Source organism: Dipteris shenzhenensis, chromosome 27, assembly GCF_047967505.1.
Source record: "Dipteris shenzhenensis isolate YYH24624 ecotype China chromosome 27, Dip_SZ_1.0, whole genome shotgun sequence".
Taxonomy (NCBI): Eukaryota; Viridiplantae; Streptophyta; class Polypodiopsida; order Gleicheniales; family Dipteridaceae; genus Dipteris; species Dipteris shenzhenensis.
This window is the reverse complement of record NC_141622.1, coordinates 245745-264908: the sequence shown is the minus strand read 5'-3', so window position 1 is coordinate 264908 and position 19164 is coordinate 245745.

Genomic DNA, 19164 nt, shown 5'->3' with positions numbered 1-19164 from the left:
TGCATCTATATTTTCATATTGAATAAAAAAGAACTACCATGCTAGGGCTCCATGATTATGAGTCAAAGAAAAATTCTTTTGATTATGTAGCCCAATACTGTATAACAAGATAGGAGCCCTTCTTTCTCCCAAATTCTATGCTTGTGTATGTGTTCAGAATTTCATATCCCATCAATTAATGACCATACAATTGCCTTAGAAAAAATTTTGCAAAACAAATTACAATAATTACACTTAATTTTTGACTTGAATCAATAAATTTTTACACTTTGACAATAAGTTATGTTACTGGCCAACGGAGTACATCCCGACATCACCATTATCCTAGGAATGTGGGACTATACCTATTAGCCAACCGGACTATTTATTTAGCATGGACTTTCTTACTGCATAATTCATTCCAAGTGCTTTTCATATTGGTGGTCCAATATTTTGGGATTTTTTTCAAATCTAACACACACACGCATATATCTTTGAAGTGTGCATGCATGCATGCTTACGTGCATGTGTGTGTGTGTGTGTGTATAATATTTTTCACTAAAAAAGAGTGTACAATATGGTTTATTTGTTCTAGAAAGGTTTGGTGGTAGTATTAAATCTAAATTCAATGTCAACCTACACAAAACTAGGAAAATGTTGAATCAAATTTGATAAAAATTAAGGCACATGTGTATTTTATTACCTTGTATATGTATATGGAGAAATAGGTAGTTTTTTATATAAGTATTCTTGTACTTTTATTAGCAATTGGTATTCAAAGTATTTACCCTACTACATCTTTCAATCAAAAAGAGATGCTCACACAAAATGACCCGAGATGAGATATTATCAAAATTCACATCTATATTATCAAGGACTCAAGTACCTCCACTCATCCCTTTGGGGTTTATTGTGGAGTTTTACAGTGACCTATAAAAGACTAGATATGAATCTACAAAGGCTCACAACAAGCAGCCTAAGCCTAGCTACATGCAATGATAGTATCAACACAAGGATTGACACACAACTGAGAGATAATCGCCACATAGCATATCTATGCAACACACGCAGTAGTACATCACACTAGAAGAAGCAATATTGATGTATAGATGAGAGAAATGACAAGAAGGCTCCAATTGGTTCCAAGAGGCAAGCCATGCTAGCATAATGGACCAATCACGTTGTGTAGAATTTACCAAGCACCAAGAGCCAATGGGAAAAGCTTTTGACTCTCATGGAGCTCTCTTGAAATAGACTGTATAGTTACCACAAGCCTCCAAAAGACTTCTCCTTGTCAAAACAGTTGTTATGTGTCAAAAGCTGCATGGGAAAATGCCATATGGTATTCCATCTTTCAACCTTAGGATAGAGCTACCCCTGCAAAGTTTACTAATAACTAACAGACCCCCATAGGAAAAGTAAAACACACTAGATAACCAACAAAGCTGTCAACCCAAAAAAAGAATATCGACACACCAAAAACTCAAAAAAGGCATAATCTACATCACATCAATAAGCGGTTTGTGGTTCATGCTGAACCAAACCTACAAAGTGATCTTCCTAATCTCCATCTACCATGCATGCTTTTAAGCATTGTTGGATTCTTTTCCTTGTTTATTATTTCCGTCGAAAGCTTTCTTATAACAATACCTTTCTTCATGTCCTCAACCATAGTACACACAAACTGTTAAGTATTTCTTACCATTTTATTTGCAAAACATCTTCTACCTAATTTAAGTTTGTATTCATTCATTTATCACATTGAAGACCTTTAGGCTTCTAGAAGCAAGTACTCCAAGATGACCTCTTGTGTATTCCACAACACCAAAATTGCATTGGATGAATTGATTCTTTGCACCTATAACTTGAATGATGGGATATCTTGAGCAAGGGAGCTCAGATCACGGTACTATAAAAACCAAAAAGTGTAGATGTCGTCCAAAGTTATAAGTTGGGCACTGAGTGTAAGAATTGCTATAAACGATGGAAGCTATGAGGGAAGGAATCCAAGGCTTACACTACAACCATTGGCACTGTCAAGGTTTGCCTTAACTTTTCCCTTCTTTGACTTGCCTTGGCTTTTCCCTTCTTTGAGCCTTCACTGTTTCCTGTTTGTGGCCTTGGAGACTTTGTGCTCTCTGATTCCCTAGATGGCATCTAAGCTAAGAACATGTAATGAACTAGCTTGGGTAGAGATTGACATTGGTCTTGATAGAATCTTGTACTTTGTCCTTCATTAGAGTGAGGGGGCTAATTCTTATAAATTTGTCTCAAGAACTAAAATTTGCTTTTATGAAGAGTCGATTTGATTTTGGTGGACACTGGAAACATCATGGAAGAACTTCCATGTTCATTGTAGGTGATAGACTTCAATATGCACAACACTTGTAGTTCTTCTCATCTGCTTGTAGAATGAAAAACCTAAACAAAGAGAAGAGCAAGTCTTGGAATATGAAAATTCAAAGAACCATATGTGATGAGGGTACTAGCGGATGGTCTATGGTTGGGGTTCTTCATCTAGGAATCCCTGTACTACCGATAAGTTGGCAGTGGTGAAATAGAGATAGTAACCTAACGCCTTACATATTAACTTCGAAACGGTTCACTCCAAGCTGCCCCATCCCATGTTTCTATCTAGATGGCCTCCTAGCATGAATGCAAAAACGCTGAGTTGGATATAGCGCGCAGGTGCATAATCGTATGCCAGAGCTAACAAGGGTGTCCAACGAATGGGAAGAGCATTCATTGGTGAAGGGCTCTCGTGGACCATGCTTATTGCTAGCGAGGATGATCAAGGGGGCAACCCAGTCCTTGCAGCTTTCCAACAATCATTCGTGCATTTTATAATTGCATATATTTCTTTGGCCATCTACCTTATCGCACTGTGAAGCAATAGTAAAGCGATAAGACCTTCTCATTGATCGTTTCCTATTTCTCAGATAAGCATGTCGGTTTTGCGATTTCTACTCGGAACTACCAAGCTAGCGGGAGCTCCCAATAAGGGCTCATAACGATCACCTTGTAAACCTGATCTGAACCAGGGTCACTCCAGTGGTCATGTGGCCTCGTATTTTCCTCCGTTCCTTAGTGCCTAGGGATGGCACCTCACGGGTAAGTTCCACCATTTTTGGGGCGTAGGAAAAGCCATTACGTATTATAGACTTCATCGTCAATCCCCATATCAACATTTCGGGTGCAGAGGTGTAGGGGAAAGGAGGGGAGGAGGTGATGCTCCTCTTGATGGATCATGAGTGGAGCGGTTCCCGCCGGGTGAAGGGGGACGAGAGAAAAGACCATTTTGAGGATGGCCGGGTGGGGGAGTGAATTAATTCCACTCACCTGTGCGCCTTCCATAGTTGGGTGGCTTGTGGGTTGCGTCCCTTGAGGTTCTTTCACTGTTGAGCAGAGGCTGCACTGAGCAGAGCTATGTCACGCCAGGAAACTCTGCCCTCCTTTCAATGCTTGAGGTGCCTCGAAGACTGGGTTGTCAGAGATATCAAGCTGCTAGACGTTAACGATTCGTTGTCTTCTCCATGCATTGGGCCCGATGCCCCTCGGATGCCGTCCTGGATAAGGCCTTCGAGTGGCCGTGTGGGGCTAGGCTGAGGGCGGGAAGGCGAGGAAGTAAGTCCGCATGTGCTAAGTCTCTAAGTACTTAGTACTTTCTTCATGCTCAGCATTGGTTTCTCTGTTCGTCACGAGCTTCTTCATGGGGAAGTGGGCAAGGTGGTGGGGGGTGTGCTCAGTGTGAAGGGCTCCTCCCCATAGTACTTCTTATCACCCCCATTGTAGTTAAATACTTTTTTCTTTGCAATCTCTCCTATTCGAAGGGGTTTGCAAAAGCCCCCAAGTCTCTTGCCAATTTTTTCTTTTTGATCCTCCACATGTGGGTGAGTTGTTTCACCCATGGGGTCTCATTTGGAATCTAGTCCCTTCCCTCCTGGCAGGCAGGTGTGTGTGTGTTAAATGAACTGTATACAGCAATTAGGTTACAAGTTAAACATATTAAATTGAGTGTGCTAGGGGGTATGAACCAAAAAGAACACTATATAAAAATATATAAAGAATAAAAAGCTAGCTAACAAGAAAAAAAATTAAGGAAAAGGGTACATAAATGTCACTAAGACAACTATTTCGCAAAGAACCCATTAAAATATGACCAAATCTATTACACTAACCTTATAAAAAAGTTTCATAAGGGACAAGTTATATATATATATATTAGTTAGCAAAAAAGGCCACCGCAAGGTAGCCATAAATAACCTAAGTAGTACAACGACAACGAACGTGCACTTGTGAGTAAAGAATGGATGACCCGAGGAGGAAGAAGTTACAGTTGAAGCAAATCAAGGAGGTTTTCAACTACGGGCACCATTGTATTAGAGCTACGGGAGGAGGACGAGGTCACGATCTTCAAGAGAGGGAGGCAATTGGTGTAGCTGTGTGAGAAGCCGACGGAACAAAGGGTGGCTATCGCATGAGAAGACAAAGGAGCTTGAAGGTGGCATACAGAGACAAGGGAGCTGGGTAAATCTTCGTTAATGGAAACCAAAGAGTTGCGAGGGAGCCGCGATGGAGACTGCTGGTCGAAGCAGAAGCGAAAGCGCACATTCAGGTCACTTATACGACAAAAGGTAAGGCAAAAGAAAAGGCACAGCTGCAAAACATCAAAGCTTAAGCGCTGAAGCAAAAAGAGCCCTTAGTAAGGTGGACCGTCTTCAGCGACACACAATAAGAGAACGCTCTAGAGAGCACGGTTGAAGCAACAAAACCGAGCGAACCTGTAGCCAAGAGCTTCTCAAGAACAGCTTGGAGAATCACGTAAGCAAGGAAATGAATCGATACGTCAAAGTGCTACCTAGAGAAACTGCCACACAGTTAAGTTGAATATGAAGAGAAAAAAATGCGAGAAAAATACCATGCCTATGAGTCGTTGCAGAGTGTGAAGGCCAAGGAAAAAGCCGTGATCGATAAATAATCACTCAGACTAGGGTGGCTAAGGGGAGGGAGAAGTGAAGGAGGTCATGAGAGAAGGATAGGGAGGTGAAGGGTGTAGAGAGTCTAAATAGGACCTTCACAAGGGCATTTGATAACGGCAAAGAAGGAAGTGTGGGAAGGGTAAAATGCTTGGGCGGTGGAAAAGGACATTCATGGTGGAGGGAATGGTAGGTTTGGGTTTGCATGCATGTAGTTCGGTTTGTATAAATCAATAAAATAAAGCTAATGTGTAAAAAATCCATCAAAATATAACACTTAAAGGATCAATTAACAAACCAAACTCATATAAACAAAAGGGATTCTTGTGAGTTAAAGCCATAAGATCATGTATCATATAAGCAAAGGAAATTAGCAATTATAACAATGTCAAAGAAGTAAGGGTTAAAAAACGACTACCAGTGATGGTTAAAAGCATAGAAGTGTGTGTGTGTGTGTGTGTGTGTGTACATAAGTTTGTGTTATGAGTAAACTAAACAGGGTTATTTTGTGTGTGTGTTTAGATTAGGGAGAAAAAGATAATGAAGGGATAATTAGGGGCAGTTGACAATTAAAGCTAGCAGAGTTTTAAAAAAAGCTAATAAGTGCCAGGTAATAATAAAGAAATTGAAAAAAGAATGGGTGACACTAGAAAAGGGTGTCAAAGTTGAGTGTTGGGGGAGGGGACAATGAATGTTAGCAATATTACGTGTATTGGGTCAACAAAAAAGGGGATAATGCATTTAAGGGGGGATTTGGTTAATAGCAGATAAATGGAGAAAATGAAAATGTGTGTGAGTTTTAAAAAACCAAAAAATAAAGGAATTGAAAAAGTTTAATAATGTGTATGTGTGGGGGAAAATTTCTATGACTAAATCAAAGCGAAAATTGTGTTGGAGAAGGGGGAAGTATGGAAGTGTATGAGGGGGGGGGGAATCCTAGAGAAATTTGTGTGGGCTTAAGAGTGTTCATTCAAGGGAAGTGTGTGTGTGGGGGGGGGGGGGGGGGGGCGGGGGGGGACAATTGAGGAAGCACGTAAATGGGATAATGTGGTGGTTAGAGTCACGGATACGTGTGTGATTTTTTTTTTAGAAAAATGTGTGTGTGTGTGTGGAAGACAAAACAACAACCCCTTTTGCATAGTTAAAAGACAAAAGAGTCAATAAAAAGGGTAGAAAGAGAACAATTGAGGAGAAAGGGTAGAAAAAGAACATTATAGAATGAGATTGGAAAGTATAATAGTTGAGCTGAGATAGAATTTATTAAAGCAAGATACTAGATTATCCCTAAGAGATATCCCCTCCAAAACTCGAGAGAAGTATTAAAGATGCAAGATGCCAGCGATTTCTTTATTAAGAGAATTTTTTACCAAAACCAATCTTCCATAAGACTCCATCAGAGAGCTAGAACCTATGTCACATAGAAGACCATTTGAGTTTTTTTAACAAGGTACGAGCATTATTGTTATTGTAGGTCATAGGTAGGTAGGCTCTAGGGTAGTTAGGTGTGAAATAACTATCCTAGGGAGGCGGGGAGGTAGGCGGCTCTAGGGAAGTACTTTGAATGACTAGTTTAGTTGCTTAATCATGACATAGGGGGTATTCCCTAGTTACTTATTGGCTTAGACAAAAATATAAGTGTTTAAAGAGAAAATTAATTAGTCTCTTAACTTTTTTTCAAATTACCCAAAGTTCCAACCACATACGTAAAACCCCATTGTTTTGCCAAGATCAAAACAAGGAATAATTTGTTCATCAAATATATGAATGTAAAGGGATCCCCCATACTATAATCCAACAAAGTAACACTATATTTCCAAGTAATGGTACTTTGCAGAAACAAATACCATGAAATATTGACAAAATTTCATACTACATATGGGTGGATATCAATATGCTCAATCTATTTGTGAGAAGTGCGGGAAACAATGTTTATGTGTGTATGTGATTATGTGTATGTGTATATGTGATTATGTGTATGTGTATATGTGTGTATAAGTGCGTGTGTATGTATGTGACTCAATCATATACAAATCATAGGAAAAAATAGTTGCATCTAAGAAATTACATCATAGTTGACCAAGGCTTTAGGCACTATGATCATCAAAGTAAGTGCACTTCTCAAACCAAACTCTATACATAAGATCTATAAAACTGGGTTAAGAAAGAGCTTTATTAATTTAAAAAAATCCAGATGTATAAAAGAAATTACACCAAAGTTAATACAAGAAATAATACTACTATAAACGTCATAATTTATAACAAGGTTAACCTCAACAGCGATTTTTACTTTAAAAAAGAAATAATTATGCTAATAAATAGAACAAAATTTTTCTTCATGATGATGCACAGTGACATCATCATTAAAAATGATTTCATCGATCATAGTTTCCATTTCAAAAAGTAGTGCATGGGCTTTTGTTGTACTCTTTCAGCTTGTATCAAGGACCAACGACCATTCTTCAATGCCAAGTGTATATAACAGTGTGTTATTACCTACTTCCTTGGCCAGCATGTCAATGCTCAATGATATTTTTGTGTATCTCCTCATAATTGATAAGGGTCAGAATAGCTTGTACCACTCGACTAGGAATCAGAAAATTATCGGAACATCCTATGTCCACAAGATCAATATGCCACTGTAGAGCCATTTGAAGAATAACCTAAAGATGTAGTGTTAGTCATATATTCAAGGAATCGGGGTGACCGAACCTTGATGGGCAATATTTGTGTGTGTGTTTAAGATTTAGATTAGAACCCCTCAAGAAGGTCCAAGAACATATAAACAACATTTTAACATCAAATGATATATGAGAGAAGGTATCACTAGAGACAAAAATATGGTTGAATCCTAAAAAGAGAATATTTTTAGGATTATAATGAAGTTTTCCATTACATTGTACTACACTTCAGCCAGCAACGCTAAACCTTGCCACCATCCAAGAAGGTTAAGTTAGTAACCTAGCTTAAACCAAAAGGGAAGACAGGTGTCATAGCATAGCTAGAATTTTTATCGATGTCCAAAGTAAGTAAAAGATTAATCAATGGAAAATAAATGGATTGAAAATTACCTCCGCAGATGTAAATAGATACACATATGGTAGAATGCCAAGTGAAAGTAAAGTAATGAGGATACCAATCAACAAGGTGAGCAACCTACATGATATCTTGAAAGGGGAAGAATTATTTTGATTCTTTTTTTTTAAACCATTAAATTACTATACCAACTTAACTTTGCCAAGGAATTCTTTTTTCTATATTACCCCTACCATGAAAATAAGTAGGGGAATGGTTACTAAAGGAATAATGGCAATAAATAAGGAAATAGCATAGTGTAATATGCATGTCCTTATATACAAACCATTATCTACCTATATATGATAATTCCTTAAAGAAGAATTGCCATCCATGGTAAAATGGTAGATTGCTAAGATCATAAGCCTAGTCAACATTATAGGTCTAATTTTTTAATTTTTCCTCCCGAAACTAGAAAATCCTTCCCTTTTCTAAAACAATTTTTTTTCTTTCCAGGCATTACCTCAAACATAATGAGCTTGTTTGTCATGGTTCAGTGATCGTAATAGTGTATCTACAACTAGTTCATTTGGGTGCACCTTCTCTTACAAGACAAACAACATATTTTGTTAAAGAAACAGATACAATCAACTCAAGTCATTTACAACTTCTTCGATAGTTACATGACATAATTTATCTAAATACAAAGAAGGTTTTCAAAGTTGTCAAACTATGTAGAAATGTCCTTTCTTATAATGGCATTATAGGCTAGATCACTTCATCACATATGGATGAGGAGATAATGAAATGGATTTAACACTTGGCATGCACCATTTGCACAAGAATGTTTTCTATAGGGCCCCTTAACCTTGGACCTCCACTACACTAGAGCCATGTAGACTACTATTCACAACTCCATCCTTTTCATGTCCACTAGTCTCATAACTCCTACGTTCAGGCTACTGAGTTGGCACCATGGTAACTATGAGATATACTATAAAAATGGTAACATGGAGCTTTTAACAAGAACTCTATAGTGAATGTGATACTATAATGGTGTACCCACATTGTCTTTTGCAACTACAGTGCTATAAAAGAACAAAATTCAATATGATTCATAGTACTTCATCTAGTAATGTTGTGTATACATAAGCACATGCACATGTGCATACACACACGCACACACATGCACACAATTTTTTATATTACAAAAATCAGCCCCCTATAAAGGGACATTTCATCTACAACATGAGAAGATCTCAATATATGACAACTTGCAAGATAATCAATATACGTAGCTTGCAAATAATCAATATACTTAGCTTGCAGACAATCAATATACTTAGCTTGTAGACAATCAATGAAGATTGTCACAAGGAGGCCCAAAAAAATGAATACTTGGCAAGAGATGGATCACACTTTTGATCCTTCCATAGACTCCAGAGTTCCAATAGTGAACCCATGAGAAGCAAAGATCATATCCTTGCCTGATGGGATGAACCCCAAACAACTGAAAGAAAAACGTGCATCTTATTTTAAAAAAAAATTAAAATCTTGATTTTATGAGCATTTCCAAAAGAGGTAAGGCAAATCTCTTGTGAGGATAAACATCATCGACAAAAAGTAGGCACAACATGATGACATGCCAGAATCTCTATCCAAAGGGAAGAACTCTAAACAGAACTCGCCAAAGAAAAACTTGATGTTGAAGAGGGAGTTTGTAAGCCCAAATATACTTTAACATTTTCCTCCATCATCTTGGAGTGTGATTCAAAGACCAAATGTGATTACATGAGTAGAAAACCAAGAACGAGGGAACAAACATTTATACAAGATAAAAACTGACATCAATCAAAAGTAGTGAATGACAAGCTAGATCATCCAAAATAAGGGTCCAATCCTTAAGGCGACCTATGATCTTAAGAAAACGCATTGGCTGAAAACATGTAGCATCTAGGATAACAAGTGCCAAGAGGGGTCTATAATGGTGTCCCAAACCAAAAAGACAATACCTTACCCACATCATCTAGCACATCACCCGCAAGGGATAATCCTTTAGACCGAATAAAATATGAGCAATAGGTCTCCTGCATGACTAAAAGATTTGTAAACACTTTTGATCAATGAAGGCACTCGCATGCAAAGAGCTTCCTCCAATGCAGCCCTACCTTTCCATTTGAGAGAGAAACTACATGTTTCCAATCAAAAAGCATACAAAAGACAAAGGCAAACCCTTGACTCTACTATTATTATGTCCTAGAAGAAAATCTCATTGAGTGGGCTTCCATTGAACAAAAGAATCCATAGATAAATGCAAAATCAAGTGACGCATCATGTACAATCAACCTACATAAATTATATCATCATCTTTCTGTTATGTGCTAGAATATGTTGGAACATTCAATCTAAGAGATCTCAACAACGGAAGCGGAACGAAAGAGGGTGAGAGAAAGGGAGAGCCATAAGAGAGAGCCACACAAGTTTTGGTGGGTGCTGAACACCCTAATCTTCTATGTCATCCATATATATATATGTGTTTGAGTATTGTACACCCCCCACAACCTCCCACTCAAAGGCCAATGTGCTTTAAGGGAGAACAACCAATGGACATACTATCCAATGCCCATCAATACACGACAATACTCAAACCGCTGTAGACTCTTTATAAGCATATCTGTAGGGTTATCGTTTGTATGAACCTTGACAAGCTCTATGTGCTTGTCCTCAAGTACCTCTCTAATGAAATGGTACCTGACCTCAATGTGTTTGGTCTTGGCATGAAAAACTAGATTCCGTGCTAGAGCTGAATAATAGCACTCATGGAATCACTATCCACTATTGGTATACCTATATGAATCCCCAAATTTCCCACTAGCCTCCTTGCCACCCTTTATGGCTGCAACATACTCGGCCTCCATGGTAGATAAAGCAACACACTTTTGTGCACGAGACATCCATGACAATGCACCACCTATAAAGGTGAATACATAACCAGAAGATCCCCTGCATAGTCTAAATCTATGTACCCAAGTACACACATCTAACCTGTGCCAAAGCAGATGCACATCTCCTTAGTACCCTTCATATACCTCATGATGCATTTAACTGTTTCCCAATGCCTCTTTCCTAGATTAGCCATATACTGCTAACAACTCCCACTGCAAATGCAATGTCCAGTCTGCTAGCTATCACAACTCCCAACCGCTGATGCATAAGGAACCTTGGCCATCATGGCCCTCTCCTCATTTGATTTGGGGCTATCTGCCTGACTCAGTTTCACATATGGAGGGAATGAATTACTTACTTCCTTCCCCCCCTCCATATTGAAACACTGCAACACTTTTGTAACATACTCCTTATCTGAAATACTGCAACATCCTCCTTCTCTAAAAGCCAAAGGAGTTTCCTACTTCAGTTCACGCGTGATGCCTATACCAAGAATATGACTTGCAGGTCCCAAATCCTTCATGTCAAAGGCCTCATGCAACTTGGCCTTCAATGCATCGAGCTCATAAATGTTTTTGCTAGCCAATAGCATATCATCCACATAAAGTGCCAGGAGTATCATGCTATTATCCTTAGCCCTTTTAGTATAGAGGTAGTGATCAATCTCACTTCTTTTGAAACCCTGGGACTGAATGAAAGCATCAAACTTCTGATACCATTCTCTAGGTGCTTGCTTAAGGCCATAGAGACTCTTTTTTAGCTTGCAAATAAAATTCTCTTTGCCCTTTTCTTCAAAGCCTTCTAGCTGCTCCATGTAAATTTCCTCATGCAGCTCCCCATGTAAGAAAGCTATCTTGACATCCATCTGCATAAGCTCCATATCCTCTACTACCACAAGTCCAAGTACACATCTAAGTGTGGTCATCTTCACAACCAGAGAGAAGATCTCATCAAAGTCCACACCATTCTCTTACTTGAACGCTTTGGCAACCAAACGGGCCTTGTACTTAGGCACATCATCACTTGTTACCTTCATCTTGTAGACCCATTTAGGCAATGCTTTCTTTCCATGTGGCAAAGAAACCAAGTCCCAAGTCTTGTTTTTCATGAGAGAATTCATCTCTAATCGCATAGCATACTACCACTTGCATTGATCCTTACACATTATAGCCTCTTTGTAGCAAGAAGGCTCCCCACAATCCGTAAGCATCACATAGTTTGCTCCTCTGGAACAAATCTCTTAGGCAGTCTAGACACTCTAGATGCTCTTCTCAAGGACATTTCAACTTGTTGTCCCACCTGCATATCAGCCACAATTGACTCATCTTTTCCACTGATAGATAATCCATCATCTGCCCTTGATTGTGTACCTGTGGGAGTACTTAGTGGCACCATTTCTTGCACATTTGGTGCATGGACAACTTGTTGTCTATTAACATATTCAAGTGGACATCTTGGAAAGTGATTCTTCTCATTTCCACATCCCTCATGGGTGTCTTATGCATCTTCTTCTCATTGAAGACCACATCATGGCTTCATATGATCTTCTTTACTTCTAGATCCCAGAGATGATAGCCCATCTCTCCACTTTCACTATAACCGAGAAAGATGCATTCCCTAAACTTAGGATCTAGCATCTTTTGAAGCTCTTTTGGCACGTGGATATGCCTCACACCCAAATATATGCAAATGAGAGTAAGAGGGCTTCTTGCCACTCCATGCCTCTTTAGGAGAAATATCACCATCCAAACTCTTACTAGGTGATCTATTAATCACATGCAGTGTAGTCTTCATTGCCTCAGCCCAAAAACGACTAGTAAGACTTGCATTGAAAAGCATACATTGCAGCCTTTCCTGAATGGTGTGGTTCATCTGTTCTGCAATTGGATTTTTCTTTGGAGTATGAGGGGATGTGAGCTCCCTCTTGATCCCACATGTATCACAGAAATGCTAAAAGTCATGAGAGAGATACTCTCCACCATTGTCAGTCTTTGTAGGCATTTAAGCATTCTACCTGATTGATTTTTAGCCAAAGCCAGCCATTTCTGAAATACCTGGAACACATCGCTCTTCCAAGCTATAGAATAAGCCCACATTTTCCTAGTTGCATCAATGAATGTCACATAGTATTCAGCCCCACCTAATGACCATATAGGCATGCAACCACATACATCTAAATGCACCAAATCAGGCTTTTCAAGCTCTTGATTTCCCCTTCTTTTATGGGCTGATTTACTCTTCTTCCCATAGAGACAATGCTCACAAAATTCAAAGTCAAATGTACATAACCCAACTAGCATAAGAGTTTCATTCCATTATGGCTCATGTGCCCCAACCTGCAATGCCAGAAAGAAGTACTTGGCTGCTCGGTTATTTCAACAACATGATCAAACACCCCTGATACATGTAAGGGATACAAAGTCCCACACTTGGCACCCATGGCCAAAACCATAGAGCCCTTCTAAATTTTCCAACTTTGAAAACCAAAGGTGGTCTGAAAACCAGCATCATCTAGCTGACCCCGTTGAAATAAGACTCTTGGTTAGCTTAGGAACATGTTTCACATTTTTCAAAACAAATGCAGACCCATTTGCAAAAGAAAACTTTATTGCTCCTACTATGTCACATGCATAGTTATTTCCAAGATGCATACAACCTGTCTTTCCATTGTCATAATTGGAGAACCATTCCCTTTGGGGACTAACATGGAATGAAGCACTAGAATCCAAAATCCAATCCTAGGAATACGCATCATTTGAAGTGGTAAGCAAGTCTGCAAGTAGACTAGACATGAAGAGAATGTCATTGTCACTATTATCAGTGAGTACATTGATCTTCTCGATCTTCACTTTTCCTTTGTCCTCCCTTGGACTCTCTTCCTTCTTATTTGTACCCCAATTTGCATTCGTTTTCTTATCCTTTTGCTCCCTTTCCAACTTGTAGTAAACCTTTTTCATGTGGCCCTTCTTGCCATAATGGAAACACTCAATGGTCTGTGCCTTGGATTTGCAACGAGACTTCTCTCTTTCTTGGGACTTCCCCTTGAACTGTGATATACCCCTTTGCACATTTAAGGTTACATCCTACTTGTTGCCATCCATAGACTTTTGTATAATCTCCTCGGCCAACAAGCTACTCACAACATCATCAAACTTTAGTACCACACTTAGTGCAAAGTTACTGACAGCTATACGGAAGGTATCCCATGAGGATGGCAATGAACACAAGAGGAATATTGCCTTAGTCTCCGCATCAAAATTCTTCTTTTGAGCTTGAAGCTGGCTGAAAATAATATTGGATTCATTCAAGTGAGAAGCAATGGAGACCCTTTCCTTCATCTACTACTCAAACAACCTCTTCGAGGTAAACTTTATTAGAGGCAGTCTCCTTCTCATAAATGGAACATGATTTCTTCCACAAATCTTTCGTAGTCTACTCATTTACTACTATGAAATAAATTGACTCTACAAGATGAAGTCTAATAGTAAACTTTGCTAATGCATCCAACTCATTCCAATCATCCTCAAACATATCTGCTGCAAGCTTAGCTCTAATCTTTGTAATCTACTTTTAAATAAGCAAATCCCTTATCTGTTCTTTTCACAAAGAAAAGTTTGTCCCATCAACTTTTTAATGCTAAAAAACTCTTTTTCAGACATGGAAGAGGATGTGATGATGCAAATGAAACAAAATCCCAAATGCTAGTACCTGCAAGAGAAAAATCACATTTCTAAGTGCAAATTTTTAACTCTGAATGATGAACTATGAAGCACTATAGAGAGATCAGGGCATAGTAACTAATATATCATAAACCAGAGAAATACCACCTTCTACATAGTTCACTTTCATAGTTTTATTATGTTGAAATTTATAGTTTTTCTTTGGTTATGTTAAATTTCAAAATAAAATGGTCTATTTGAACTATAAAGCATTGACTACCAGAGTATCTAATCCTATCAAGTGCTTGCAAGCTTGCAAAGCTCGCTAAAAGCACTCGTATGCTCGCTTTGAAAGTAACCGATGAGACTACGAAGCAGGTACTAACACTATATATTCACATCTCCTAAGATCTTAGGCATTGTTGTCTCTAATCTATGAGATTCACATTTTTCACTATGCATTGTATCATTATAGTAGATATAACATAGTGCATAGTACAAAAACATACCTAATATAGATTCATAATTTAGATAGATCATTGTATCGCTTCATAGCTCATATTACGTAGCCCACATTCTATAACTTCATAATTTAGATAGATCATTGTATTGCTTCATATTTTATACTACATACCTCACATTCTATAACTTCATAGTGCAAAGAATGACTGGACGTGATCGTGGCAATCGCTCCTCTAGATTTTCAAAGGCCGCCAAGGTGCACCCTGACAAAGTGAGGGATCAAGGGGGATCAAAGCACCACAAGAGAGACATAGGGTAGCAAACACTCAATCTATTGCAATATGTGTACTCAACAATACATGATAGGCTTCTTATATAGAGAGAGCCTTTAGAATAGTCAAACCATGTGGGATCCTCTCATCCACATCTCTCCTTGTGGATATCCTCAATCCACATCTCCACATCATGTAGTCCACATCCTAGGGTGGCTACTTTGATTATTTCCTATACCATACCTTAGCCTCTAATTATGTGCTCATGGCACCACAACTCTCAACCTCCCCTTGGTGCCATGATCCTTTGGCTACTGCAAGGTGGTCAAATGTGAGTTACAAGATCAAATCCTCCCTTGGGTGCTTGCATGGCTAATCTCAAGTGGTCAGGTTTGATTTACAAAATATAGGCAAGGTTTTTGTTTCTCAATACATTCCATTGATGTCGCCTTTTGGCTCATTGCTTGATGAGACTATGTTGTGTAGTTGACCTGCTGGTTCTTCAATCTGCAATCTTCTTCCTTGTGTCCCAGCTTCTTGCAATGGTGACACTTTGCTTTGTTCTTCAGTCTGCAGTCACTTTGATAGTGACCCATTCTTCCACAATGGTAGCACTTCATTGATGTTTTACTGAATAGTGCATGTTCTTCATAGTTGTTGTGTGTTTGATGTAGATGTTGATGTCCATGCCAATGCCTTTAACTCTCTTTCTTTTTCAAGAAGAGAGGGTACACATTCCTCAAACTTTGGATCTGGCAAATTCTTCAAAGTGGTTGTCAGTGCACTGTACTCTGCAGGCATGCTTTTAAGGAGAATTGCAAGAGCATCTTTCTCTCCTACTTTTGCATTTATGCCCTCTAGTTGGGTCATAATGCTTTTGATTTTGTTGAAAAATTGTGCCATGGATTCACTGAAGCCTACATACCATAGAATTCAATCTTAAGATGGATTTCTTAGTTTTTGGCTTTTGCACCAAACACTGTGTTCAACTCATCCCATGCATCCTTGGCATGATCCTTGGAGTCTATATGATGAGTTATGTTTGTACCCAAGTGCAAACCAATTAGTGATAGTGCTGCTTCGTCTTTTTCCTTCCAAGCATCATTTTGTGTAGTGGGTATGTCTTCTTTTACAGTCTTCCAAAGCTTTTGATGCATTAGGAGATACCTCATTTGTGTAGACCAGGTGTGAAATCCTTCCCCTGTGAACTTCTTAGCAGTTGGGTTGTGTGTTGCCATTGCAAAGTTCTTACTAGTTGAAGATACTTTCAAATCTGGTAGTGTCTAATTGCATATAGAAAATCTGAGCTTACAAGCACGTAGAACTCAAAAAACCATTTATTTTTCCTTTTTGGAGCATGTGCAAATTCTTTCTGGATTGAGAGTTACGCCTTGTCGAAGATTTTGTGGAGAAGAGGGGGCATGATGAGGTGGCACAGAGAGTCACATGCTACTTACAAACCAATGCTTAGTAAGGGGTTACTGTGCTGAGGTGTCACTGTGGTGACCCTTTAACCCACCTTATTTAACCTAGGGTTACACAAATTGTACCATGGTTAAATTAACCCAAGCAGTTGAACTCAACCATAGGCTCTAACCTAAGGTCATGGGGTTGAGTGGCTTATCTGCCATGTGTCCTGTCAAGGGACTACCATGTGGCCTAAGTTCTAACCTTAGGGAAGGAAAAGAAGAGAGAGCTCTGCTTCTTTGCAGCGATGGAAAGGATGCTTCGTAGAGGCATGTTCACAACAATTTTGTAGACACTTCATAGACCCCACGGTGTGGGCGTGGCAATGGAGAGGACATTGAGGCTTATGGACTCGGTGTCATTCGTTGAGCAGGGAGCAAGAGCGGGTGTCTATTGCAAGGAGCAAGAAGTAGCATCGAGCTCTCAGTAGCAACCCGTCGCAGCTTTGAGTAGTCATTGGCTACTTGGTCGACTATTGTGCTGGAGCTGTGAGCTCAGCTTTAACAAGACACTCGCTTCTTTGGAAAGCATGCCTCATCTGCCTTCGATTGAAAACTTGACATGGGAGACCCTGGATGCACGCTGTTGGATGATGGCACTAAAGAAGCTTTTGTCTACAGTTTGAGAGGAAGCTTGATGTAGGTAGAGCTTGTTCATGGTCATCTCTCTATTCGAGCAATAGTCGAGCATTGCTATAATCCTTCTGTCTATGATGCTTTGGACAGCGACGACAACGGTTGTGTTGCTAGGCTGAGGTCGTAGCTGAGGGTCACCAAAGCTCATAAGCAGAGCCTATTAGAGTTGCATGCACCATGTGTCACCAGTTGGAGAGAGTGGCCTTGCTTTGCTATGCAGGCTAGTGGAGCATTGCTATGTGGAAGCTCGTTGGAGAGGGAGTCTCTTGTAAGCCTCTGCTATAGCAGTCCGTGTTGAAGTTGTCTTTGTTGTAGTTGATCTTGGCAAGCCATCTAGGCCAGCTCTAGCTTTGTTGAAGGTTGAACCTTAGTAGAAAGATGGATATTTTAATTCTCTCTCTCTCTCTCAAAATCTATCAGATGAAGAACTAGAGCACTCTCTCTCCCTAGAACTAATGGAGTCTCTCACAAGAGTATGAGTCTCTTCCTATCTCTCTTATAGAAGAATAATGAATCAAGAAGAACACTCACTCTCTCTTGCAAACGAAAATTATTCCAATCAAGAATGGATGGACATTTCTCTTGCTCTAGATCTCTCACACTCTCACGCAAGGATCACCATGTCTCAATGGAAGACAAGGGAGCTCTGATACCACGAAAAAGTGAGGGATCAAGGGGGATCAAAGCACCACAAGAGAGACATAGGGTAGCAAACACTCAATCTATTGCAATATGTGTACTCAACAATTCATGATAGGCTTCTTATATAGAGAGAGTCTTTAGAATAGTCAAACCATGTGGGATCCTCTCATCCACATCTCTCCTTGTGGATATCCTCAATCCACATCTCCACATCATCTAGTCCACATCCTAGGGTGGCTACTTTGATTATTTCCTATACCATACCTTAGCCTCTAATTATGTACTCATGGCACCACAACTCTCAACACACTGGACATTGCAAGGCATGCACTAAAAAATGTGTGGCCTTGTCGACCACAGAGGCCGAATATGTGGCAGGTTGCAAGGAAGCCATCTGGCTCGATCGGCTAGTGGGAGACTTGGGAATTCAAAAGGAAGTGCCAACATTTGCATAGTGATTCCATGAGTGCTATTCAGTTAGCCAAAGAATCCAGTCTTTCATGCCAAGACCAAACACATAGAGGTTCGGTACCATTTCATTCGAGTGGTACTGGAAGATAAATGTATGGCCTTGGTTAAGGTTCATACAGATGAAAATCCTGCAGATATGCTAACAAAGAGTCTCTCCAGTTAGCAGTTTAAGTATTGTAGAACGTTGATGGGCATAAAGAGAAAGTAAGAACCCCCCCTCCCATATATATATATATATATATATATATATATACAAATTTAAGCCCAAGTATAAGGGGAAATTTTCTACTAACATTTCTAATTTATCAACTATGTCATGGTTAATTCTATTGTTGTTTGCAAAACTTGTATGTTAATCTCTTATACCATTTAAAATTTCCAAATTATATAAGTGCCTTTATAATTTTGCAGACTATATTTTCAAGAATTTTCATATTTTCACTTTCTTTCCATGCCTCATAATCATTTAGTATAGCCTATCAAGTTTCGACTCAAACCATATAATTTTCATAATTTATCTATGTATATTATGTATTTTACATGCACGTGCACACACACACACACACACAAATATTGTGTGCATGTGTGTGTGTGTGTGTGTGTGTGTGTGTGTGTGTGTGTGTGTGTGTGTGTGTATAAACAC